Genomic DNA, 27958 nt, shown 5'->3' with positions numbered 1-27958 from the left:
GTATTATTTCCAAACCTGTCAAGTTTTATGGTATTTACGGAAATGTTTATTGACCTTTCAAATCGTTGCCATAACGACTGCGGCAGCGGAGTGGAATGTAGTGTAGACCGATTTGAATCGTGGTTTCGTAATGTTTGAATCGATTGTTGGATATTTTGGTTTGTGTTATTTCAATGTGTTTTTTTATGGTTGTACATTTTAAAAAAGTACAAAGGGATAGGTAAAAGTAGTCTCGCTAGCTAAATTATTTCAACTGTTTGTACGATAGTTTTGTTAAAGCATTTAGTCACTGTGTCTGTAACCTGCAGTTTGTTCATGAAGTCGAAGAGAGTTTAAATCACCCCTAAAAGAAAAATTATCTGTTGGGTTAGAACTCACTTTGAGTTAAAGTTGCGTACAAATTGGTGCAATATCAGTTTTTCGAAAATATTATTTATGATTTTCAACTGGGGTTTTTAAGTGTTTACAATGGAACTAATCTAAAAACTAAATCTTTGAAGTGCTAGTGCGATTTACATGATGCACTAATGAAGTATGTATTGTAAAACAAAACTTCCTTCGCCCCAGTTTTGAAAAGATAATTTCAACGCTCCCCCTTTTGTACCCAACCGCTGAGGGGAAATTCCCAAACACCCCAAAGGAGCAAGGGTGGGGCATTGATGTGCAAATCAAAAACGGAAATCCAGAACAGCCGACCCCACCTGCATTGAGGAAGTCGTTTCCGTTAAATCTTGAATTGAATCTAAGTAACTTTACAATGTTAGAATGGTAACATCAACAATTAATTGTAATAACCATAGAGACTTTTAATTCATGAAAAGTTAATTCATACACTAATTAAGTAAATGTTAAGTACTCAAGAAAACATTATACTATTTTCCACTTAGCAACGATCGCAAAATCAAAGAGTTGTTTTGAATTTTTTTAAACCAGATCATATAATAGAATAGAGTGATATTAAAAATATTAATGTAAGCTGATGTCGTAAGCAGAACAAGGTGAAGATTTTTGTCCGAATTATACCATTAAATAATAATATTGTTTCAAGATAGTCACGCAAAATGTTCGATTAGAAACTAAATATAAATATGAGTGGTTAATGAGGGACACATAATGATCGAGGTTTGAACAATCTGAATCAATATGTGATGATTTTGACGTTGATTGATCATAAGGTACATAACGGAGTTTGGGATAAGTATGGGTGTAGACTGAACACCTAAGAGGGGGAGGTAAAAAACAGAGAGAGAATGAGAGGGGGAGAGGGAGAGAGAGAGGCCAGGTCACTTGACCTCTGTAATGGGTGCGTTAATTGCTAAGCGATGTTAATTTGAATGTGAACAGATTTGAACGAGTAGGCGCGCCCTGATGAACATGCAGTTTCTACACTCTGAAAGATCCATAGCTACAAATCCACCTCCTGAAGTAGATCATACCATCATACTTAGCATGTATAGGAAACTATCAGAAAATTATTTCGGTTCTAAATAATTAGTGATAGCAAAAGTAGTAGCACAATGACTTTCTGACAATTCTGAAATACACCAAACTTTTTAGTTGATCAAGTGTTGTCAAGAAGCCATTTTTAAGTTGAAAGATTTAAATTTCTGGAGCTGTGTTTCGGTTCTTGAAATTACTATTGAATCTTGGGTTTTAGGAAATTGGGGACGGATGGTCTCTTCGCCAGTCGAAGCGTTCTTCTTGTAGACATAGATTCAACATACTTCTTTGTCCAAAGAAGTCTCTACCTTATAGTTCTTTATTATACTCTGTATGATATAGCTTGTATTCTGATCTTTCTTCTACCTGGGTATTGACCAGTGGTTTGGGAACCGGGCCAGACGAAGGTTTATGAGACAGGTTATATTATACAGACTGTAATATTTAGTTAATGTAGAATACTTATACCTCTAGCAAACCGGGAGTGCCGATGGAGACCTGTGGGGGTGCGTGCGTTTGAAGGGACTTGACCTGGTCTTCATCGGCACTCCCGTTTTGCTAACACTTGTACATTGATAACGAATTTCTTCAATTTTTTTTTTTCTAATAAATATGCACTATTACATGTACTTAAGAAAATGCTTTACACAGTCTTCACTTTTAAATATCTTGACGATAGTAAGAAACATTTTAGATCAAAATGTCAATTTAATTTACCTTTGAATACCGGGATACCACCGCAATGTCTTAAAAAAACACACACACACACACATTTCCGTGCTTGTATATAAAAAGAGCTATTAAAAATCGTTTAAAATCAATTCCTATTAAAATCTTTATGTAATTTAATTTAATACCACTTTTCTGAATGTACTAAAACACTATTGTGACTATTGTGTTACTGTTACGTTATAGAAAAAGTGATAGTTTTTGTAAACAATAACATAAAATACGTATAAATTACCACTCTCCTACAATGTTACTATTACTGTACTATTTGACCTCGTTGACTTTCCATAGCCTCTTTACTATTCTCTGTGTTTGCAACATTATGCATTATGCATTATTCTCTCGACTGTAGTATTTAAATACACAGTACAATCGCAATTATTGAATTACTATCAGTGTACTTTCGAATGCAAATACTGTTAAAGTTCGTATGCAGATTATACGATGTCATTGAATGACGTGGAAAGGGTGGATATGTTGAACACTGAATTTGATTTTGATACGAAACATGTATTTGGAAACCGGTTGACCTACATGTTGATGTAAAAATATTACAATTGTATTTTCTCCCCCTATACATAGTATATGAGAGTATTATTTTTGTACCTCTTTTCACATTTTTGTTTTGGGGGGAAGTATCCGTTTTGGGTATCCCTGCCTGAAGTGAATACGTTGTTTTCGAAGTTATGTGTATTTGGATGTGTACAGAGCTACAGACTGCACATGTGGGAAGATTTTGATGAAATTTGGTATGTGAGTACTAATCCATTGCATCTTCTGCCGGTTTTTCATATTTTTGAAATTTTGATTTGTAGTGATGAGTTCCCCATAGAACCCTATAAAATAACGGGGAACGAAACGATTAGAACATAGCTACAACGGATTTGATAAAAAATTAGTATGTTATGATACTTTTAACATGATGGTACAACCCCCAATGCTTTAGAAAATCACGTTTCAAAATGTATCACAAACTTGAGTTCTTTTCTCCATAAAATACTATAGTTACTCCAAACGATTGCCCATGATAAAAAGGTTATTGACATGCTAATAGAAGAAAGTATGTATCACATTTCCGTTTATTTATTTTATTTTATTGTAAACTTTACAATGGATATTTTACTCTTCATCACAAAAAATACAGGAAAAGTAGTTTGATTAACAAATTAGTTTTGTATGAATTAGTTACTTGAAACACATTCTCAACCGAATATCACATGGAATGTTATATGAGTCACTTAATAGCGAACACGTTAAATAAATAGTACATCAAACCAATTTATCAGCTTAACTAAAATCATCAGTCAGAAACATTATTTGAAAATCGTCTCCACTTGATTCGTAATGATGTTAAACCTATGAAGATCTGCATTTGTTAAAAAAATATAATTATGTATTAGGTTGACTATATTTATTTTAAAGGTCGCAGAAGAACATTTTTGTTTTTATTTTGAAAATTTTATGAAATCCAAATTAAAATAGTATACAAAATACTATATACTATATAAAGGGTGCGCCAAAAAAACCTGACGGTTTCTGTTTTGTAATAAGTCAGCTGTTATACTAGTTAGAGACCTCATTGTTGTAGTGAACGATTGCTTATGTTATGCCATTTTTAGGTTATGTTTGGTAAAACATCACGTCGTCAAAAGAAAGTTACTGTCTAGTGTGGTGCAGTGTGGTGTGGCACTGTTTGGAGTCGTCGGACCATATGTTTTTGAGGACGAAAGTGGGAACAGCCCCTGTCACTGTAAACTCGGAACGCTATTTGGAAATACTGAGGGGGTTTTTGGTTCCACAACTGCAGATGTTATGAGGGATAGACATGACTAACACGTGGTTTCAACAGGGCGCAACTTGTCATACAGCCAATTATTCAATGTCAGCTTTGCGTGAACTCTTAGGGATCTCTTAATTGGTTTGGTGATGTGCTGTGGTCAGCTCGATCCCCAGACTTAATTTTGTGTGACTGTTGGCTGTGGGGATACTTTTTGTTTCGAAATGTCAAACCATCCCTGAACTCAAGCAGTGTATCAGGGAAGAGATTGCTTCTATTCATCAGGCGAGGGTGACTGCAAATATGCAAAAAAATGGGAAGCCTGTGTTTAGGAGAAGGTGATATAACCTGAGTGATATAATTTTTCATAAATGAAAATGGCATAGTAGTGTGTACAATATAACGTTATTTAATACATGAAATTGTAGTTTGTTCTTGAGCTATTTAGTATTAAAAACCGTCAGGTTATTTTGGCGCACCCTTTACTATATATACTATATATTTGTTAATTAAAACAATTTTTTTTATCACCGCTTTCTAAGTTTTATTTCAAGCTGTATTCTGGCTTTAACGAAGTTCACAATAGGATACATACTTGGCTCAATGAATGTACAAACTCCAATAACCTAGATCAGATAATTCCAGTAGGAAGTTGGAATTGCCCATCTCATTATGTAATGCAACTCCAAATACGTCCAAACCACATTTCTGGGCAGACAGCCAAACTACACTCATAAGGGAATCAAACTATTTGAGACAGAAAAATTACCATAGTAAAGTGCATGTTTATGTTTAGAATGTATTTTGTTGGATTTAACGATTTACGTTTTTTATATTGTTTTAAAGTGGTGAAATACTTGTTTAATTATTTGAGTCAACTTAAAAAACGCACATCTCTTTGAATAATCAAGTACATGATCATTGTATATCATGCCAATATATAAAATCTCTATTTTGTATAGTAATTGCTACCATTCCATTAACCTCATTAAAATCGTAATGATTACGAATAGTTCTTTTACATATTCAACTGGCGATAGACAACAGTATCTTTATATTTTTCGTGATCTGCAATGGACTAAATTACTACTGTGCATGAAACCAAACTCTTCTTTATCATTATGAGTAATAAATATTACATTTAAGCAGGAATTGGAACATAAGTAATGTTGAAATCATAACATCAACAACTTCTTCTAAGTTTTTTAAATAGTCTGTTACATACTAACTTATGAAAATTTGTCTACCAATTATCTTTAACTTCTAAAGTATTTCATTTACCTTCACAATTGCATTTCCATCCTCTAATTTTATTTGCGCCAAAACACTGTAAAAATCCAGAGATCGTGAACAGTTTAATTGTTGTCAGATTGGTTATCCTTTACTCATTATGCAAGAACAAGTTTTTACCAATATTTTTACTATTGGTAATACCAATTATGAGAACAATCTCAATTAAAAACTTACTCCATCAAAATTTTACTTCCATTTTTTACTTTATTTACCTCAAGGATTTGTCACTTGTAAGTGAAAGGAGTTTTTGCAAGTGACACTTATTCACTCTTTGACACTTTCTCTAAATCACTTCCTCTGTGATTATTAAACAATTATTCAACTTTCATAGCTCATCGGCGCTTCCCTAGAAAGTATTATAGTGACGAAGTGCCCAAAAGATACCAATTGCAAATTGCTAAGATGACAATGATTTTAAAACGTAATATATCTAAGTCAAGTTCATGTGGCAAATTTGCCAACGTACGTTTAAAAATTCACTTTGGATAGTGTAAGTAGGCTTCCCATTCTGATGTAAGATATAATGACTATGAAATTTCTCATTTTGAGTACATTTAAAGTTCTTGATTTATAATATCACACCTTAGAATATGCACTGGTTTCAAATGTATTGCCATGCATTGCTATATTTAGCCAAAATGATTTAGAAGTTTTTTATTTGCGATAAACAAATATTAAACAACTAAACCTTTTTTGCATGAACTAAATAAAACTGACCTTAAAATTGTAATCTGATGAACCATGATAAATCTATAAGGGACTATATTTGAATGGTTAGTTATTTTAATTATATATTATTTTAGATGGTCGAGACGTTATGGATGTATTGTATCAGCAGTTAAACATTTAAGTTAATCATCCTGATTTATTAACTTAATCAAGATTTTAGACTATTAATTCGATCACTAAATCAGTCGTTGATTATTTACTAATTTAGTATGAGTGCCGATCTATTGACATGTGGCCTTACATTGATTTATATTTGTTGGACATTGTCTGCTACTTTATTTGCACATAATTATGACTAACTACAAATGAGGACCAATAATATTCCACTAATGATCCAGATTTTAGGAGATTTTTTTATTACAATAATGAACTTATTAAATTTGCTTTTTGTTTACTCCAAGCAAAAATCCTAACCATCAACGGTCAGAATTCAACAGACTAAAATGTTTTGTTATTATTGTTAAATCCAAATCTTTGTATTCCAAAATGTTTTGTGAGGTAACTGTCTAAACCCTGCATTCATAATAATCATTTACAGTAACTTTAGGACTAAATTACCCCTATTACCCACAACCTTTATAGCTAAGATTGGTGGATAAAAACCCCGTGGGTTTAAATACGAACTACAGTATAATGCGTCATATATTACCAAAGCTTTTTACTACAATGGATTGTGGGAGTCTCCGCCCTAACCTACCCAAATGTGAGACAATGTACAATAAAACCAGGGAAATCTAGAGGATTAAGTCCACTAAGGAGAGTCCAAGGGCTTTGGTGTAGGCTATATGTAAAGTTGCTGATCAAAATAAATGTTTTCTCAAAATTTCATAAATAAACTGCTCCACAAGGTATTTATGACAAACAAATTAGATGTGTAACACACTCACTTCCGTGTGTCTGGCGACTCTACATGCAAAGGAGTGTGACGCCCGGTACTGAAAATGTTGAAGTTGGAGGTTAAATTGTATAAATATAGCCCAATTAAGTAACTTAATTAGTTATCCGATAATAAATTACACACAGTTGCTACTCATTTATTATATTCGATTTTTTAAAGTTTATTTCACATTATTTTACGTTTGTAGGTGTTTTTTATTCACTACTGCAAGTTCTAAATTAATTAAAGATAGACCAATTAAAATCTAATGTCAGTGTCATAATACAACAGATGACAGAGATATACAATCCATTCGTATCCCTTTTTGCGATTTTTTACTTATGTCTAACCAAAAATAAGAACTTATATTGTGGCAGCAAAATATTACATACTTTATCACTATATTACATTAATTTTATGCAATCAATAATATATTAATACATTAATAGATCAATAATACGAAAGAGTCCTATGGAGGTGTGCACGTTTTATTTTCTATCATTCACTCATTCCTGAAGCCATCGATTAAAAAACATATATACACTTTAAATGCTCAGAGTATATGTGAAGAATTGTACGGATTACAATTAACGCATCTACAAACAAATTAAAGACATAATAATAAAAAAATAGTTTAACCGTGTCTTTAAATAGTACAAGATTTAGTACAGTATACTGTAAAAACAGACAGTTACAAAAAACATTTTATCTTGTAACTGAGCTTCAAAATTTATAAGAATACATTTAGTGAGGAGCTGAAAAGTGTTCTTACCATCTTAATGCACCATTTACCATTCAATCTATGATAATGTAAACCTACTCAATGAAATAAAACCTAGAGGTTATCGTGAATGATGTTTGCAAGTACCACGTCACTTTATTATCCCTACTTATCCCCAGATAAGTGATATTCCAAGTCATATTATCGTATTTTACACTTTACAACTCAATGATACGGTCAATCCCCAGTAAAGCTTCATACTGACCATAAACTTGCTGCAATCACCTAACTTATTTTTCACTTCCCACAAGATTCATTGCGTGCAATCTATTAGTTGGATTGCAGTTGTATGCAATCACTGATCTAATCTAGGAAGCAATCTGCAAGAGTTGATTTGTTTGGAATAATTTTGCTACATAAATATTACGGCGTCCAAGAATGGAATACGATTATTTTACAACTTCACCCGGAAATGCAGAGAGATGCAACTTATTAATGCTACTTTATTTTTAAAAACTATTCTTACATATGTGAATTTTGCTAGGATTAGCACAATCCTCACAAAATTCGTGTCCTCTTCTGAGGACGTTTTGAGGAAAATGATAATTTCGTAAATAGTACATGGTTTGAAATTATCATAAACAAAACAGAACCAAAAATAACGCCGCGCCGAAGCGCACAGAAAAATAGTTGTGGCCCTCTTCTTGAAAATACCCCAAAGTTGAATTTTGTTTCATTTTCTGTAGTCTCAACTGACTCCCGAAGAAGTTACAACTACTGTCAATTACATCTGCAATGACACGGTAGATGATAAGGCAGCCTGTGTTATCAATACCAGCTTGTCATACCTTCTGATAACAAACGCACACAAACACACACGATACACACACACTCGCATGAGTCAGCTGTGCAAATACCTGTTTGAATTGTAACGTAAATTACACAGTCATTTGATGACATCATCATACAACATATGACATTGAATTACACTATTCGATTTCAGTTTCTTACCTTCTTTTCTTTCAATATGTTAGAGCAAATGGATGCTGGTACTCACCTGCAAAAGGAAAAAAATAGCAATTAGTTAAATAGAAAAGGTAAAATAACATATATTGTTAACTATGAATTATTGAAGTACTTTCAATTAAACCTATAGGCCTGTAGTTGAATTCAATTTTATCTGTATTATGTAACCTGTCTCCTCATCCGCTTGGGGACTAACCAATTAAGGCCTATAGGTCAGTTTCAGGTATACGTAGGGCCAGAAGACAGGTTTCATCACACAGACTATAGGATCACAAGCTGTTGATGGTTCGGAATCATACCCAAAACTCCAACTGCCCTTGATCAAGCTTTCAATCGAGGTTCCATGTTAATGAAACTTTATCTTGGTCCACAACAAATCTACCACTATCATCACTGATTCATTCAACATTCGTTTACGTATTAAAACAGTACTCTGGCTAATTAGCGTCGTATAAATAAAATCCAATAATGCATTCAAGCTATTGGAGATTGGTAACATTTAGTTTGTCATATAACTGTTTCGAATAATATCATAGCATCCTCTTATACAAGGCCAGTTAGATAAAAGTGGCAACACCGCAATCCTGGCCTACTGCAACAGCTGTTGCATTCATTATGGAGCGTCTGCGCAATGTTATGTTTACTTTAGCAATAGTTCGGCCGGTGCGACGTTGCCACTCACCAACGCGACATAGTAACTATAAGCGGATATGATAATATACCTGTAGCTAATTTACATTATGGAAACAAGCACAGAACACTGAAATGGTGAACAAGACTCTCGAAAATTCCAAAACAATTCAATTTAAAATCAAATATAACCATAGCAGTGACACTCCAAATAGTTCCTAGAATCTATGACCGTTAAGATGCAATCGCTTTCTGACTCAACAAGTTTCTAATTGACCACATAAGGCTTTAAATGACACCGACCGCTAGATATGAGTGGTTATTGTTGTGAATGGGACTTGAGACCTGACCTTGAGTTGAATCACCTGTTCTGACAGCATTCTGACTCATACGCCATCCTATTCATGTAATAGTCATCCGGATTCGTCGGTACAGGGCGCAGTTTCTCGTATCATAGTGTGTTTACTGGTACTTTAAATCGTTTTGGATTAAGAATCAGCTGATATTAGTCAGTAACAAAGCTGTCATCTCATTAATGACTCTTAAGTAATTTACGTCTTAAATTTCACACCCTGATCTGTTGGCTTTTTTTTTAATATGATCTAAAATTATTGTTCTATACACCGACTAATAATCCTAACTGATTCTACAGAGGTGATTCTTTCGCAATCCGTGTGTGATGAGGAAAGCGATTCTAAAAGTAGGTGAACAATTTTGTTTCTCGTTATTCTTATTCTCACATTTCTGTTTTTTTTCGTCCCTGTCCATAGTCTGTGTGATGGAACTTGTCTCCTACTGACACAATCTACATAGGGTCGTGCATTAAACCATCGGTCTGTTCCCAGGTAGTGGTCAGGAGACAGATTATATCATACAGACAATGTACATTGACAATTCATACTCGTACCAGTTGGTTAATGCAAATATCATATTAGTTCATATATGTTTGTATTTGTACTACCCCAATCCTTCACGATCTTTTTCCTCATTTTCTACACATTTACACTACTCCTTTTTTCCATTTCCACTCTTGTATTCTATAAGCTCACTTATATTCAGTAAATGCAGAATAAATATAGTAGGATGTTCACTTGGTAAAAGCATCGATAAAACTATCTAAAACGTCCCACACTAACTACAACATAAAATGCAATAAACAACATAAAAAACATCTTTACATTCGTAGTACCTACATCTATTACGAATACCCCATCTACTACGAATATTACGGTGACCCATCGGTAACTGGAAGGGTATCCCCCTGCAACGTCTCCCCCCAGGCTGAATGTGACGTCACGAAACCAGACAACCAACTGGTAAAGCTATGCCCGCGCCCGGAATCGTATCCCCCAAGGGCTTGACATGTCTCCCAGCCTCTGATGTCAATATGACGTAGAGGTAGAAACCTATACGGGGGGATACGATGCAGGGGGGGGACCTTTCCGGTCCCCGTAGTAGAACCTTATGCTTATCATTAGGCTTCATCATTTACTACGATGATTTTCTCTTGCCAAGTTAACCAATACACCGGTAAAATCTGTAGCAATGTTAACACTGGCTCCTATGACGTCATCGTAACACACGCACATCCCTCACCGTGTGTGTGGACGAGGTCAGCTGATTCCTGACCTATCACCCACGTCTTATCACAGCCTTGACGCCTTCTGATCGCTATCCTCTCGCAGCCGACATAACTTATCGCAGATCCTGTAATCTTCGGTGTTAAGCTGGGTTTTCCTAGACGCGGAGTCGGCCAGCGGAGAGCGGACAACGAAGATCGAACTCAGCTTGTCTTAGGTAATTTAATGTTACTGTTTTCCTAGCAGCGGAGCGGAATGCCATGTTAATTTCAATTCCGCTCTCCGTTGTCCGCTCTCCGCTGGCCGACTCCGCGTCTAGGAAAACCCAGCTTTATAAATCTCAGGAGTACTGCGGCCCGCGGCTAGTCGTGTTTCTACTGCGATGACAACCAATTTCACAGTCCACAGTCCACGTTATCTCGTATGGTGCTAAACTAGGGGGATTGTGAGTCCGTTGTAACTGTACGTAGATAGCTAGACGATTTCGTCGTTGTAGAGACAACGAAAATTGACTTTATTTTCGGTAAAAAACTATTTTTATATCCGTTGATATCAAGAACCCTTTTGGTACTTTACGTATTATACCGACCACACTGATAAATCGACTTCCAAATAAGTTAGTCTGAAACAAAATCATCCTAACTTGACCTAACCTAAGCTAACCTAACCTAAGGGTTTTATTTTACCAATTTAGGTGTGGTAAGTTTTAGTAAAACAAATTTCTGTCTCCATTGCTATCAAGAATACATTTTTAAAACTTTTGCTACTCTAAGAAAGACTATACACAGAATAGACTTCACATGTAATGTCAAAAATTGAAGTCAAGAAAATAGATTAAGTTCAGGACCATCTCACCAGAGGATAATAGCTGGGTTAAAAAATAGTTAAAATAAATGTAGTGTTGTAGCAAACAGCTGATTGATTTATCACTCGACACAGAATATTATCATTATTTGGTAGCTCATTTTAAAAGATTGCACTACGTTTTTTTCTTCAAATTTTTACCTTACATGGGAAGTCTATTCTGTGTATCGATGGTCTCTTTATGACCTGCAAAGCAAGTTTTCGTTGTTACTGTACCATTATTGAAATTACGGCGTACATTTATAAGGAGATAGCTATTGAGAACACAAGTAATGTTTATTTGAACAGTTTGCAATTATATTTTCAATAGTTTTGTACCAAGTAGTAAATCTCCTAACCCAATGGTTTAGACTGTTAAAAGGTAACTACAAGTTGTAGGTCCACGTCAAGTAGAAAGAGATAGTTCTAAAAGAAATTTCTCCATAGTGAAGATGTCTCTCCACAAAACGACCATAATGACAACGCGCATGCGTAATGCTCGTCTGTTATGGAGGGGGGATGCGTAGAACCAGGTGTGTGTACGCAGCGGTGCGTAGTGCATACAGTCGCGTGGCACGGCGCACCTGGCCAACAGCTGTTTCTCATTACCCGCCAAATTATCACCCAATCACTGCCAACAGCTGATTCTGTGTAAAACCTTATACGCTTATCAGCTGTTTATTTTCTGGTTACATTTTCTCATTGTAGATAGGAATCACTTATACAAACACTGCAAACTCGTACGTTTTGCGATAATGTTGAGAATGACCTTGAACACACGTTTGTTTATGTCTACGTGTTTGTTTATCAAGTCTGTAAACCTGTAAAGTGAATGTAATCTTCCTCGGATGGTAAAGTACTTTTGCATTATTTATAAGGTTGTATAGATAGTGTGGTAAATCAATCTTTATGCTCAAGTACACTAGTAAACTGTTCAAAATATGGATGGATTTCGGGAAAACGTTGTCTTAGGACATTGTTCTATATTCAATGTTCTCACTATCTAGGAATTATTTTGGTTCTAATTTTCTCTTACTCGCTGTGTTTGCCATATTTCCGTTCACATTCTTGTCCGGTCAACACAATTAGGCTGAGCTGTCCCTGAGTCAGACGTTCCGTTTCAGCTGTTCCTCTATTCCTATTCCATTTGTGACAAATTGCTTTCATTTCTACGATTCCAGACGACGCATTTTCACTTGCGGTTTTCAAATTAAGTTTGGAAGCTAACGGTTCGGATATGTCAACGATACTAAATATACTCGTTGTGCACATTGAATACAGTACGTCTTGTGACACTTTCTGATATTATTATTATTAGTATTATTAATATATACATCATTATTATTGCCGATTGAGATGGGGACGCCATCTAGGTGCGTATTTTAACCCAAATATGAGGTAATTGTGATTTTAGAATCGATTGTGATCGGTGTAGCTTTGTTTCTGACTAAGATCAGCTGTTTCATTAGCCAGAATCATTTGTAACCCAATGGTCAAGTTACAAAACCGTCAAAAAGCTAATGGCTTTTCTCAGGATCGATCCAGCAACCTTTTGATTGTTCTGTGCACTAACCACACATCCAATCAGCCAATTTCATATACCAGATACATGTATACTTAAACAGTAAACATAAAATTGTAAAAATAGAAAAATATCACGATTTTGTTTCAGTCAGCGGTCATCATCAGGTGTAATTGGAAACTGAGAGAATAAATAATTTAGGAGAACCGAGTTTAAGTTTTATGTTTACACTATCTTGGGAAAGTTACAGTTTTTCAAGTTCTCTAATCTACTCTAGCTGACAAATCTGGTATTTACTAACGATGTTTACTAAACATTCTACCGATGTTCTAAAAGAGACTAGATTTATTCCACCATTCATGGACCCCAAACCTAATTTAAACATTTCATAACGTTATAGCTATAGTAATACTGGAACATAAGACGTAGGTACATTTCAAGGACTAAATCAAGATGGCATTCCATTCAAGCATTACAAGTCTGACCCTAATCCTCCTAAAGTTATGGTAGCGTCAGATTTGGTTAAATAACAGGACCGGTGACTGAAGAATACGATTTACTTTCACTTTGTAGTATTGTCCTCCTAATCGGATTTAGGTTTTAAATTTAAATCTTCTCTTTGAGTCTTGTTGTAGTCGTTTCAGTAGCTATGTATCTCCAAAGTATGTAGACAATTTTTAGAAGTAACTATGAACTAAGGGTTATGTATTTTACATTCAACATTTGCACATTATACACAGTTTTACACTTTTGTGCAACTTTTACACACACCATCTCCAATGACTGCTACCACCTCCTCTATTACAAGGCCGCGGCGACAAAAGTGGCAACGTCGCAGTCCCGTCCTGCCGAAAACAGCTGCTGCACTATACCCGCAATGTTTATGTTTTCACGTTATTAATGTTATCACCATGGCAACAGGCCGGCCGGTGCGATGTTGCCACACCAAACACGGCCTTGTACACTACTCAAACATTCTCAAGATATAACCTTGAACCCTTGAGGTAATGTGTGTTTATCAACTTCAAATCTTGAGGAAGGTCAATAACCTGTGGATCGCTGACATTGTTATAAACAGCCTGGTACATTGTTTGGTAAAAGGTGAAGAGTAATCAGAATTGAGTCGTTTAGTACTTGTAACTTCCGCAATGTAATCTTGATCAGCTGATTTTAAAGAGCAATTATATCTTCCCATTTATAGACCAATGTTTTTTTAAGTGACTTACTTACCTCGTTCTACGTTGTTTATTTGGATACACTTGATTGATTTTTATTGTCACTATATAGCTATAGATACAGCTAGTTACATTTTTTTTATATTTTAATGCTTGAATGGAGGCTATAAATACGTTTTATGTATCATCTTCATTTTGATCATTGCTCGTGATTCTTCGCATTTTTAAATGTGAAGGTGTTACGTACGAATTGGAGTAACTGACTATTACATTGTTATTCAAAAATGGCCGTCAATCGCATATCACATTATATTTTATTCAACTCTGATCAATATCCCTTTGGTTATAGACATAGTACACTTTGATTATAAAGGTTGTAAACAATCCTTGCTTAAGATTTTCCTCGTATTATCCAATACCGGTAACTATTGCCAATCTCTAAAACCAGTATTAGTTACATACAAATTTTTGTTGGAAAATCATGCTTGATAATCCTGAACTAAGTAGGACCATTTTTGTTACAATTAATCTTCCGATCAATATTGATCTTAGAATGACTTCCGTTCCCGTAAAGCATGAAACAATATCACCGAGTGCATCGGGTTATCCACGAAGCCTATAAACGATACTATAAACACTATTATAAACGCTATAAACGTTATTATAAACGCCAGATCCGCGCGCGCAGTTTCCTACGGACCAGAGAGCATGTCATGTGTTTCGTCGGTTAGGATGGCACGAGTATTCACCATGTGGCCGTTATGCTCTATGACTCAGGAAGGATGCTCTCCACTCTCCAGTGGTCTTTGTAATCATCAACCCAGCGCAGTTTCAATTCAAACGTCTTTGAGATGTTTTGTGACTTAATCGTAGAGATCTGGGACGGGTGGCGTCGTCCTGTAATCCAGCTACTAGGAGGTTACAAATTGTGGATATTTATAGGCATGCACTGTGGATGCGATACTCCCTGGTGTGGATTAACGTCCGCACGAGTGAGTACTACAAGTATCCGCAGTACTATCCTGAAAATTATTCCAATTCGTATATACCAAGGAAAAAAGGGAAAAATGTGGTTCGGATTCCACTATAAACTGTAGGTCCCTTAGTTGCCATTAGCTGTATGGGCTATTAACTAACAGCTGTGTCTAAGGGATAAGTCGGTCTTAGTAACTAACAAGACTACAAGATCGCGCCACTCATCCTACACTTATCTCCATTCATACTTGGCTTAAAATACCTACTTTGTATGAGCGCCATTTCATTGGAAAGTAGTAAAGTAAAGTATCACGATGAATTAATTGAGTATAATTTATTCAGCCACAAAAGATTCTAAAACCCTATAATAATAATGTTAAACAACTAATGTTAAGTATTTTCACAGATTGTTAATCACAAACGTCCAAGAACACCCAAAAACACTTTATCTCTTCTACCATGAGATCTCTTGTTCTTCAGACTTATGACATGCAAAAGAGTTGAGAGATCCCGAGAAAGTTATGTTGGCGCAACAAATGAAATGAAACACATTATGCGACTTTTGCGGAATGAAGAAGCAAAGAAAATAAAATTGTAGACCTGTGTAATGTATAATTACAACGCCTCCAACCACAGCTCTCCCCTCATATGTGTAAGCGAGAAAGTGTTGTGGTTAGATGATGTTGATGTCTTCAAAGAAAAGTGGAACGGATGTTCAAAAAGCATCTCAATTTGCAATCTGTTGATACATCAGTTGAGATGTATTTGCTATTATAGTATTGAATCGGGGAGCTGGTGTACTGGTAGAACAAGGTTCAAATCCCAACAATCACCGATGTGATAGTGCCACAACCTCTAGACATAGCTTGAAGTAATTTGAAAAAAAATCCTGACTCCACTGCAGTTAAAAAATACTGTTTTGTTTTACGTTAGTAATAATTACTGTTCGCTTACTTCATGGGGAAATGGTTTATTAAAATTGGGTAGACAATAAAACATAGTAGTCCTGACATTATAACACTATTTTGATGCAGAAAACATGACAGATAAAAATGATGCGTATTTATAACTACCTACACTTGTGATTAAGAAGACTTGAACACTTTGACTGACTGATACATTTTATCGTCTTTTGGTTGGGATTATAACATATTGAATGTATTCTTAAATTTACGGTGTTTAATTTTTCAAAGTTTGGCAACACTGTCAACAAATGCCAGCTGGGTGCCGCAGTTACAGGTGGAAGTTTTGAAGTCATGCTGTGAGTTTGGCTCTTCGACAAATAAGGGAATTCTGAAAAGTCTGGAACTCTTCATTATGTCCTGAGACTTCTTCAGAATCGTTTGTCACTTTAGTCAAACAAATTCATCTTTACCTACAATTGACACTAAAATTATGAAGTTGTCTATCAATTACGTCAAAAAGAATTTTATTAGTTTACTTAATACGTACAATACACAAAGTTTGTACACACTTCTTTCAAATTTAGCAAAGAATATCCATTCGTAATCTGTAATCTGTAATGCAAGGTGAGTGTAGAATGAACAGCTGATCAGTGTAACTTTGTTACTTTGTTACGTTGTTAAGGTTAAGATCAGCTGTTTATTTTAGTTAGGATAATTTATTTGCCCAATAATCAGGAACAGCTGGGTCCAATTTATAACCATCAAAAAGCTACTGACTCTTTTCAGGATCTAACCGGCAACCTTTTGATTGTGTAAGGATTATAACCACTTCAGATAGTTAATTTTCAAAATGTTAATAGTTCTAAAAGGTTATGAACGGAGAATATAAACAATTTCTAAACTAAAGGTCTAAAAAGTTAGATTCAAACAGCATTTGATCCGTGATGGGTTGACCACAGCAATTATAACACATTCAACATCCACCACATGTCTCAGAACCACAGAAAACCACATGCTTTCACTACTCATAGATTAAAAGTAGACTCTCGTCAATAGCCTGGAGGTTCAATATACAATTATACAGGGTGATTACTGGGAAACGCATGTTTTTGACTTTCGTAGTACAGTTGAACCTCTATAAGACGAATTTCAAGGGGTACGGGAAAAATTCGTACTATAGAGGTATTCTTAATAAAGAGGGTCGTTTTATCGAGGTTTAATGCTGCTGTTATCCTTCTTATAGAGGTTTCTCCTCGCTCCAAGGTTTTCTCCAAACAATGACTGAGGAAGGAGGAGGAATGGGTGGGGGTTTCATGTTGAGACAAGCTTCTGTTTGTTTTGAAAACTACGTACTATGGAGGTTAAGATTATGATAAATTCGTCTTATAGAGGTCACGTTCGTCTTGTAGAGGTTTTGTGCTAAGAATATTCGTTGTATAGAGGTTAATCAGTCCTAGCCCATGTCACAAACAAATTCGTCTTATGGAGGTTTTTAACTTAATTACTACGTTGTATAGAGGTGTTTTTAGCATTGCCCTATATGAAAGTGTCAAGGGGATTAAAAAAAATTCGTCTTATCGAGGAATTCGTTTTATCGAGGTTCGTACAAACGAGGTTCAACTGTACATAAGGAATATCGTTCGGTTACGGCCGGAAGTTGTTTAGCTGTGGAGGGGGAAGTGTGCAGTTTCAATTTTTGCCAAGATGTGGGACCTTGAACATCGTACGTTTGTCATGCGTCGATATTACGCAAATGGTGAATTTTAACATTGCACGGCATGGTGCTATCCCTGATCGTAACACGATATTGCGTTGGATACATAATGTTAACTCAATTGGATCTCTGCTTAAGAAGAAACCTCCTAGACTGGCAAGGACAGTTAGTACCCCTGAGACAGTTGAAAGAGTGCGCCTTGCAACAGTTCAGAGTCCTAGCCGCGACGGCAGAGCAGTGACAGTGAATCCACAACGGTACCTAGAAATGTTGGAAGAATATTTCTTGCCGGAACTGTGCCATCAACGTGTTGAGATACGTAATGACGTATGGTTCCAACAAGATGGGGCAACAGTCCATAGGGCTCGCATTAGAATGGAATTCCTTCGCCGAACATTCCCTAAAAGAGTTATCTCACGTTTTGGTGGTGTCACTTGGCCGAGCGCTCACCAGGTCTTAAAATTCCAGATTTCTTTCTATGGGGATTTTCGAAATGTAGAGTTTACATAAACAAACCAAAAACAATACAGGAACTTAAAGAAGCTATTTGCCAGGAAATCAACACCATTCCTAGAGATATGATAGCAAAATCCGTAGCAAATTTTTAGGAACACCTTCAACACTGAATCCAAGCAGAATGCGACCTGTAAAATTAACAATGTTCTCTAACCACCACCTTAGAGATGTAATTTTTAAATGCTAAATTGCAAGTAATTTTATTCTGAAATTGCATATTGTGTACACTGTTTTTCCACTCATAAATACATTTTTTGGTCTGAATAACCTGAGTACTCGTTATTTAAAAAACATGCGTTTCTCGGTAATCACCCTATACATTCCTGATTCCTCGCTTTGATAACACTATGCAAAATGTGTTGTCAAAATACTCCATAGCAAGAGGAACCGAGTGAATGATGAAAAGGTTTCGCACAGTTTCAGAATTGAATAGCACATTTTTGAATATTTGGTGACCTGTCACACAAAATTGTATGAGAAGAGCTTGAAAATTAGATTGAAAAGATATTTTTTGAAAACAAGTGTTGTCAGCACCGATTTCATAATTAAATAAAAATTTTATTAAGATTTCGATAACATAAGCAAATCAAAAGTCCCACCATACATTAAAGACATTGTGTCCAATAGTTATAATTTGGATTTATCCTGATCACGTGATTATTTTTGTCACGATATTTGAACGAGCTGAGAATATGAATGAACTTCTCTTACGGCACATCAGTGTAGTAAGCTACGTATATAAACTGCATATCTTTCGTTGACAAAAGATCGTAATAATGTCCGATTTAGTATAGCAAAGTATGCTTCTAATGAAATACAATCGGCAATACAAATTGCAAACCTTAGCACAAATTACAAACCTCAGCAAAAAATGCAAACCTTTAGAAAAAAGGAAAACCTTAGCACAAATTGCAAACCTTAGCAAAAAATGCAAACCTCAGCACCAAAAAGGAAAACCTTAGCACAAATTGCAAACCTTAGCAAAAAATGCAAACCTCAGCACCAAAAAGGAAAACCTTAACACAAATTGCAAACCTTATCAAAGCAAATTGTTATTTGGCTATCAGTTAAATTTACAATAGGATACGTCGATCTTACATATTAAAACATGGTAGTGCGTACTTTATAAACGAAGGTCAAAACAAACTGTTCCACAGATTTAGTCACGGATCGTTTCCAGTTTGTGTTAAAAGCTCCATAACCATAAAAAACAGTTAGAAAACCCATAACCTACAACTGTGTCTGGGCCAATTGAGAACCAGTCAACTGAGGAACTGTTAACGATTATTGAGAAAACTTTGCAACGTAAGAAAGCTCGAAATGTTGAAGAAGAGAAGAAGAATACGCTAGATTTTAAATGTATTGCATTACAAAACATAAGAGCCGAAATTGTAGACCTACTTTTTACTATCCCTCCCCAAACATAGTATATTGAGGAAGTACCTATTTTTTGTCTAGAACATTTTCGAGTTTGAGTTTTTGGTGTAAATGACCGGTTTAGAAAATATGTCCCGTAACCCAAAAAGTGGTTTTCAAATTTATATGTGGATAGGTGGCCACATATAAATTTGAAAACCACTTTTACAGAGCTACAGACTACACATGTGGTCCGATTCCTTTTCGAAAATTGGTACCGGTATGCGACTACTGATTCATTGTATATCCAGACATATTTTAAACTTGTTTAGTTTCAATATTTTTTGGGAATTTCCCCATAAAAATACATAAAATGACGAAAATAAGAATTTTTATAAAACCGGCTCGAACGATTTTGACTAAAATTAGTATGTAGTCCTTTTAACCTTACACAAAAATTCGCAACCTGCTGTAAAATACTGTTCAAAATTTTTGCAACTGTTATAATTTGATAAAATAAGTTATAGGTTATAACTACTCCCACCGCTGCTCATGGGATTTTCAGCAAGCTTAGAGAAAGTATTTGTCAGATTACTGAGATATTATTTTTTGCGATCATTTATTGCTTTTTAAAGTGTAAATCTTATTCTCTATATTGTAAATATAGTCAAATGCTATATCACTGCAATGATTCCCGTTTCCTAACGTGTTATCCATGTAGCCTACAATGGCAGTTTACGTAAGGTTGCATGCTTTATCGACATGAGCAAGGCTTCATGGCAAATCCTCTTACAGTTTGCCTGTGCGAGAAACGGATAAGGTGAATCAGCTTTAGTCATAGATTATACTATTCTTTAAAAACATCTCGATTATACTTAAAAATATTTACTTGTAATACTACCATCTGTGTGTGACTACTACTACCAGGTATCTCCGGGTTTTTCTATATTTTTGAAAACTTTTATTTTGATGGTGAATTCCCCATATAAAATAACAGAAAATCGGATTTTAAAAAAATGGCTCAAACGATTTTGTTTTAAATTTATTATGTAGCCCATTTAACTTTTTAACAAAACTGTACAACTTTGCTGTAAAAATTACTGTTTAAAAGTGCTTGTAAGTTTTGGGATTTTCCCTATAAAATATCATAGTCACTCCCACTGCTTAGTCAATATATGGGTTAGTTACTAATGGGAGAAAGTATGTGTCAGATTGCTGATACTGTTTATTGTAACTTACAAACATTTCCTCAAGTTTTCCTATAGAATTGCCTATTTAGTATTTTCACAGGACCCTGAGTAATATACAACTTTAACATTATTGTTGAGTGTTTTGCGATTTTTATGTAATTAATTAGTTGTAGGAACTACCATTTAAATATAATTTAATTTACTGTTTGAAGTAATTTCTCAAATGATATTGCAAAATAGTAACCTCCAAGTAAGATTTTTTAATTGTATTCATTGCATACATCGAAGTATTGCAACGATGACTTCAAAATACGTGAATCAAATTACCACAACCTAACAAAACTGACAACACATTTCTTATTAGATGCCAATGTGCAATACATAATATTATTGATTGTAAATTAACCAAATAAATGAAAAGTAACTTTATATCAAGTTTACATCACTTCTACTTCATAGTGAATCAGAAGAACAATGTGCGAGATAAACTCAAGAAAACCAACTGAAGAAGTTTTGTCATTGATGAATTCAATCTGTCATTTAAACCAATTAAGCTGTGAGTCAGCTGTTTAATCGAAGATCAGCTGTTTAGTAAAATAAATACATCTCTTAACTATTGATTGTTAAGTATGCTACAATTACGATTCACGTTAGTTTTTAAAAGAGGTTTCTATTAATTGTAAAGTTTTTCTCCATAATTGCAATGTTTTTACTATACTGTACGCCAAGTTTTCATGTTTTAGTCTCAACGATATCTTAAAATGTTAAACGTAGCTCTAGTTGATGTATTGATTAAAAATTTAGTTGTTGTAGATGAGAACGTTGCGTAGTAATTGGACAAATCTTGACACACAATATTTTCCTTTCATAATGCGCAAACGTTTTTCTTGTCATTGTCGTGGCATAGTATTCAGTGGATTAACTATGAAGGTAAATTTTGTCCATAATTAATTTACTGACACATTGTATGTCATTTTCCCCGCTTGAATAAGACCCTCCCTCATCTTATAGGGTTTTTACTTAGCTGGATAGTTTAGTGGTTAGCTTGGTGCTCTCCTGACTATCTAGAAGTCCCCGGTTCAATCCATCAAGAACACTAGCTTATTTGAAGGTTCGAGACTGAACCCAACTGTCCTATCATTGGGCTTTATAATAATGGTCCTGGCCCACGAAACAGCTGATTTCAGTTCAAGAAAGAGCTGATCTTAGTCAGTAAAGCTACACAGATCATCTCACTCAATTCTACACAACGATGGATTTATAAGCTTAAAATATGCACGGAAGTGTAAGCAAATAGCCTAAGTACCGTCCCATCACGATTTTTGTACACTAAATAAATTGATTGACAAACCTAAATAATTTACGTAAACTGTTACAACAACGTAGGAATTGTCCAATCACCAACATATGTCCAGATCGTCCACTGACCTAAGTCTATTATTGGTTCAAATTAACCCAATATTTCAGTGAGCTGTGAACGATAACCTGTCAACCACGGCGATCGATAATGAGAATAATCGATCAGCTGATCGATAACTAGAATAATCGATCAGCTGATCGATACAGATCTGGAAGTTTGGCCGAAATTAACATTTTCGACTTGGACTTTTATATCACAGTGCATTGACAACTCACTTTATAATCAATGTTAGATTCTCCATTAATCCTTTTTAGGAGCTTCGATAAGTAATTTTAACAAAATCAATTTATCTGCTTGAAAATCTTCTTATTATGGTTCGATCATATATTTGTCGTTCTCCTATTATGTGGGTTTTTCCTAATTTAGTTATTTGTAAGAAAATTCCGTTCTAGGCCACTAATAATAATGTGGAATTTATATTTTAAAAACAAAAAAATATATTTTTGTTCGTAGATGTTCACTTACTGAAACAAAACGTAATATTATCCCTTACTCTCGTTTCTTAGGCAGTAAGAAAATCACAAATACCTGAATAAAACATTGCCCAATCTAATAATTAGTAGTAATTATTTTTATATGTAAGGCTATCCTTTAACAGTAAATTATTTGTTTTCTTCCTGGAACGAAAATTTATCATGAGCTCTAATAAATATATTGTGAGAATAATACAGAATTTGCTGAATGTGCAAGCATTATTCAATTCTGTCACATTAATGCACGAAAAACTGGTTGAAAGTTTGGAATACCTTACTCATTGGTACTATCAGAGAACTGAACTTAATATTTTGCTCGAAGGTAGTATTTACTATAAAACATTTCAAATCTATAAAAATTTAAAAAATAGTGAGAACCATTATTAGATTCACTAATTGTAAATAATAATCAATAAATTTATGAATATAGTTTGTAGCGTAGTCAAAATTCAACACGATGTTACAGTATTTAATTTAAATTGTGTTATTATTATTTAAATATTTTCTTTTCAATATAAACTAGCCAACTGATTTTATTTATTATAGAAATTTACAGAAAATTATGTTTTATTAATTTTGGAATAATTAAATCAAAATTAATGTATATTATGCCTAAGTTTAATTAAAATCATAATTATTTACTTTGAATTTTTATCCATAAATTTGTTTTAAATAAAACATATTACTTCTAAATTAAATTCAACTAATGTAATGTAAATTTCATGTATGTACTCACGTGTTGTAGTTGAATACAGCTGTTCACTATGTCACTGTTTACAACAATAATTAACAGCACTTCGCACAACACTGCAACTACAAACACACTCTTCAAACATACGGGAGCGAATGTATTCTGGCGCCACTCGCCTCCGGAAGTTCCACTCTTTGCGACAGGCCGCAGCACTGAGTAGTGTGACTGCAATTAGTTCACTAAGTCTCCGCTAGCACTTGTTCGCAGCACTGAACGGCTCGACTGTAATTAGTTCACCAAGTTTCCGCTAAACACATTAGCAGCACTCTATAAAGTGACAACAATCCATAGAGGTTGAATATAATTATCATGTTGATTGAATATAATAATTAACGGCATGTAACTGAACTAATGTAATAATTATAGAAGTAGCATCTACATTATATTACACTGATTTGTCTATGGTTGAAGTCTGTCTGAAAATGTATTTACTTATTTTATTTTACACGGTTACGCCATTTTTACATAGCATAATTTACAATTACACTACATTACTAATGCAATGTAATAATAAAACAAAATTGTACTAGAAAAAAAGTTAAGTACCAAGCATGCTATACAAGGAAAAAAACTGTACAAAAATCAACAGATAATATAATAACAGGCAATGCAGACAAGTAAAAAAGCTTTAATTTAAATAATTATTTTAAAACTTTTAATAAATAATGGTTTAAATACCTTTAGGCATACTGTCAAACACTTTGTAGGCATAATTCACTATTGTAGTTGCCATTATTTAACTATTTATTTATTTATTATATTTGCCTGTTTTTGTGCATGGTGTGATTTAAGCTAAGTCAACCCAGTTTACTAACTGGGACTGTTAAATAAATAAATAAATAAATAAAAATGCCTTTATTTACGAGCGAGTTTCATGATACATGTTTTTCAAACTAACTCAAGTCACTAAATCTAAACTATCCTAATATATTTACATAAGTATATACAAGAAATGTCAAACAGAATGATTTAAAACATAAATTTTACACTTGTTTTTTTCATTGCGGCCCTGAATGAGTTATAAGATTTCGAACCCTTAATCACTTGAGGGAGGCCATTGTACAACTGCGGGCCGAAATAAGAAAAATACCTTCTTCCAGCCTCAAGCCTAACTTTAGGAAAGTGAAGCCTGAGGTCAGAGCGAGTACTACGTAGACAGATCTCCCTCCTGTACTTCAGCCTCTCACTGAGGTAATGAGGCTCTCCCAGCGTGAGCACTTTGTGGACCAGGCAGCAGGTCAGCTTTCTGCACATGTCATCCATTGGGATGAGCTTAGCAGCATCTCGGTAGGAGGACACGTGGTCAAAGCGACTAAGGCCAAAAATGAACCTTATGGCAGAATTTTGAATTCTCTGAACTCTTGCCATGTCCTCCTTTGAGATGCTGTTTCCATATGCAGGAAAGCAATATGTGAAGGCTGGAAGGACCAAGGACCGCATGAGTTGCGTTTTGGCATATTCTGGCAGGAGAGTTTTAAATCTGCTAAGACCTCTCAATCTTCCCACTGCACGTTGGACTGCAGATGTGACGTGGTCAGAAAAAGAGAGGTCCTTGTCAAGTACAACACCAAGCGTGTTGACAGTGTCACAAACAGACAATCCCATGCCATCAAGGGTGACTTCAATGTCAGATTTTCTCAACTCCTGCATTAGAATATGTGGTCCAGTATGCATGACAACACACTTGTCAACGTTCAGTCCAAGGCCATTCATGACAGACCATTGAAAAATGCTATGCAAATCAGCATTGATGAGTCCAATTGCTGCGGATGTCATGTCTGGCTTGTATGACAAGTGTAGTTGGCAGTCATCAGCATACAAGTGTGCTGTACAATAATTTACACTTCTGGGCAAGTCAGACGTGTATAAATTGAACAGCACCGGGCCTAAACAACTACCTTGAGGAACACCTCGCAATTTGCAAAGCGGATCTGATGTCCCACTCCCAATTTTAGTAACCTGCAGTCGGGACTCCAAATATGACCGAAACCAACATACAACCTTTTCGCTGCAACCATAGTACTTCATTTTTGCCAATAATAATTCATGATCAATAGAGTCGAATGCTTGAGAATAATCTAAGATAGCTAATGTGCTGTAGAGTCCTTTTTGTCTTTGGCTTCAAATAGATCGACAAACATATTAGTCAGTGCAGTACACGTGCTGTGGTTTTTTCTAAACCCTGACTGTAGCTTAGGCAGTATATTATACTCATCTAGAAATAAAGCAATTTGCTCGGTTACTATCTTCTCTAGTATCTTTGAAATAGCAGGTAACACAGATATCGGTCTTAGCTGCTGGATGGTTTTTGGCGCAGTAACTTTAGTCAAAGGTTTCACGTAGGCAATCTTCCAACTGTTAGGAAAAACACCAGAAGACAGGCTCATATTTAATAAGTGTGTAATTGCTCCTATTGCATATGGGCTAACAGATTTTATCATTTCTATGGATATATCATCAGCACCTAGAGCTTTTGATTTTATAGACGAGTTCATTGCCTCCTTAACATCATTTTCTGTAATAAGTTTGAAATTAAACCTATCCATTATTACCGTGTTTTTTATCATTCTGAAATATATTTAGTATTTCAATATCTATATCGTTTCCAGATCCCATATTGGTGAAATATTCATTTATTCTGTTATATCTAAATCAGGGGGGAGCATACTATTTCTCTTACTACTTATAATTTCACAATTTTTTAAACAATTCCAGAACTCTGCAGGTTTTTCACATTTTGCAAGCTTGTTAGAGAAGAATCTTTTTTTAGCCTCTAGTATCATGGAATTCAATTTATTTCTCGAAGTCTTGTACTCATACCAGTCCGAAGAATCTCTGGTCTTCCAGTATTTGTTACGGTGCTTATTTTTTACTAGTGACAATTCTTTAATCTTTTCATTTATCCAAGGAGCTTTTTTCCGTGTTACCTTCTTACAAACAACAGGAGCAACCTCATCAAACACCATCTTTATATTATCGGTAATGAATTTCTCAATCTCATCAGGAGACTCTAGTTTGTACACATAGTTCCAATTAATATCAGCAATTATATTTAGTGCAGTATCAACATTGAATTTGGAATCCTACTAATATTATAAATGAGAAAGTTTGGATGTATGGATGTATGGATGTATGGATGTATGTTTGTGACAAGTGAACGCAAAAAATACTGGTCGGATTGGGCTGAAATTTGGCATGATGATAGCTCACATTCCCGATTAACATATAGGCGTATTCTTATTTCAAAAATCCTTTCGGGCTCCGCCCCAGTGGCTCTGGAGTTTCCCATGTTAACCTTATGAGAAATAGAATTATTGAATCTTAACAGCTGTTTCAATTAAACAAGTTGGTTCTGTTCTGTGATGTTCAATAGCATTAAAGTTACAAGGATTACCAACAGGGTGCAGCACTAGCACTATTATTTCTTTTACATTTATGACAACAGCTAATTTGCAACCAAAAGGTGAGTGAGCGTAGCGAACGAACTTCAACCTGGAGGCGAGTTAGCGTAGCGAACGAGCTAACCTGAAGGCAAGTGAGCGCAGCGAACGAGCTCCAACCTAAAGGTGAGTGAGCGTAGCGAACGAGCTCCAACCTAAAGGTGAGTGAGCGTAGCGAACGAGCTCCAACCCAAAGGTGAGTGAGCGTAGCGAACAAACTTCAACCAGGACGTGATTGAGCCATGCGAACGAGATAATCTTGAAAATTAAGAAGTTAAACGGGGCAAAGCCCGCGGGTTACAGCTAGTAATCTCTATAAGTGATAAGCTTCGACCCCCTTTTGTCTTTCTGACAAGATATACAACAATATATTAGTTTATGATCAGTCATCCTCATTCCTCTGTGGTCAACTATGCTGGGGGTGTAACCTAACTGTTAGCCTAACTGATTGTTGCCAGATGATTATTATATGACTTGTCTGATTGCATGTAACATGCAACTGCATGTAACATGCAACTGCATGTTTAAAAGACCAAATAAAATTCTCATTCTCATTCTCTTGACAGTATAAGTGGACTTTGAATATTAATTGGATATCTGGTGCTGTTAGGGTCTGAATATGTGAATTACTAGGACTAGGGGCAAATAGGGGTTCGATTCCCGCGGCATATCAAAGAGTTTGTTAGGTTTGCTTTCCCATAAAGAGCATACTAATTTTATGTAATCTGTAAAATGTAACTGGATAGATTTTTCAGACAATTGATCACAGGTTAAACTATGTTTATTGTAGAGTAACCATCATAATTTGTATCTAATGATAATGATCGTCATTAATACATGTACCTCTGGTAACGCTTCAGTGCTTGTATTGGCATT

At 35.1% G+C, this 27958-nt stretch overlaps 1 protein-coding gene across 1 annotated transcript in view; it reads right to left on the bottom strand.

Annotated features, from left to right (window-relative positions):
* LOC128986183 (protein inscuteable homolog) overlaps nucleotides 1-23725 on the bottom strand; it is a 72268-nt gene extending 48543 nt beyond the window's left edge. The window contains exon 1 of the mRNA XM_054406379.1: nucleotides 23628-23725. The gene's annotated coding sequence lies outside the window, so the exon portion shown is untranslated. The remainder of the gene's footprint in view (nucleotides 1-23627) is intronic.
* Between the last annotated feature and the right edge of the window lie 4233 nt (nucleotides 23726-27958).

Source organism: Macrosteles quadrilineatus, unplaced genomic scaffold, assembly GCF_028750875.1.
Source record: "Macrosteles quadrilineatus isolate MER2022 unplaced genomic scaffold, UCM_ALF_1.0 Scaffold_2__2_contigs__length_208266976, whole genome shotgun sequence".
NCBI classification, from domain to species: Eukaryota; Metazoa; Arthropoda; class Insecta; order Hemiptera; family Cicadellidae; genus Macrosteles; species Macrosteles quadrilineatus.
Note: the sequence above shows the minus strand (reverse complement) of the source record. Positions and strands in the feature narration are given on the sequence as shown.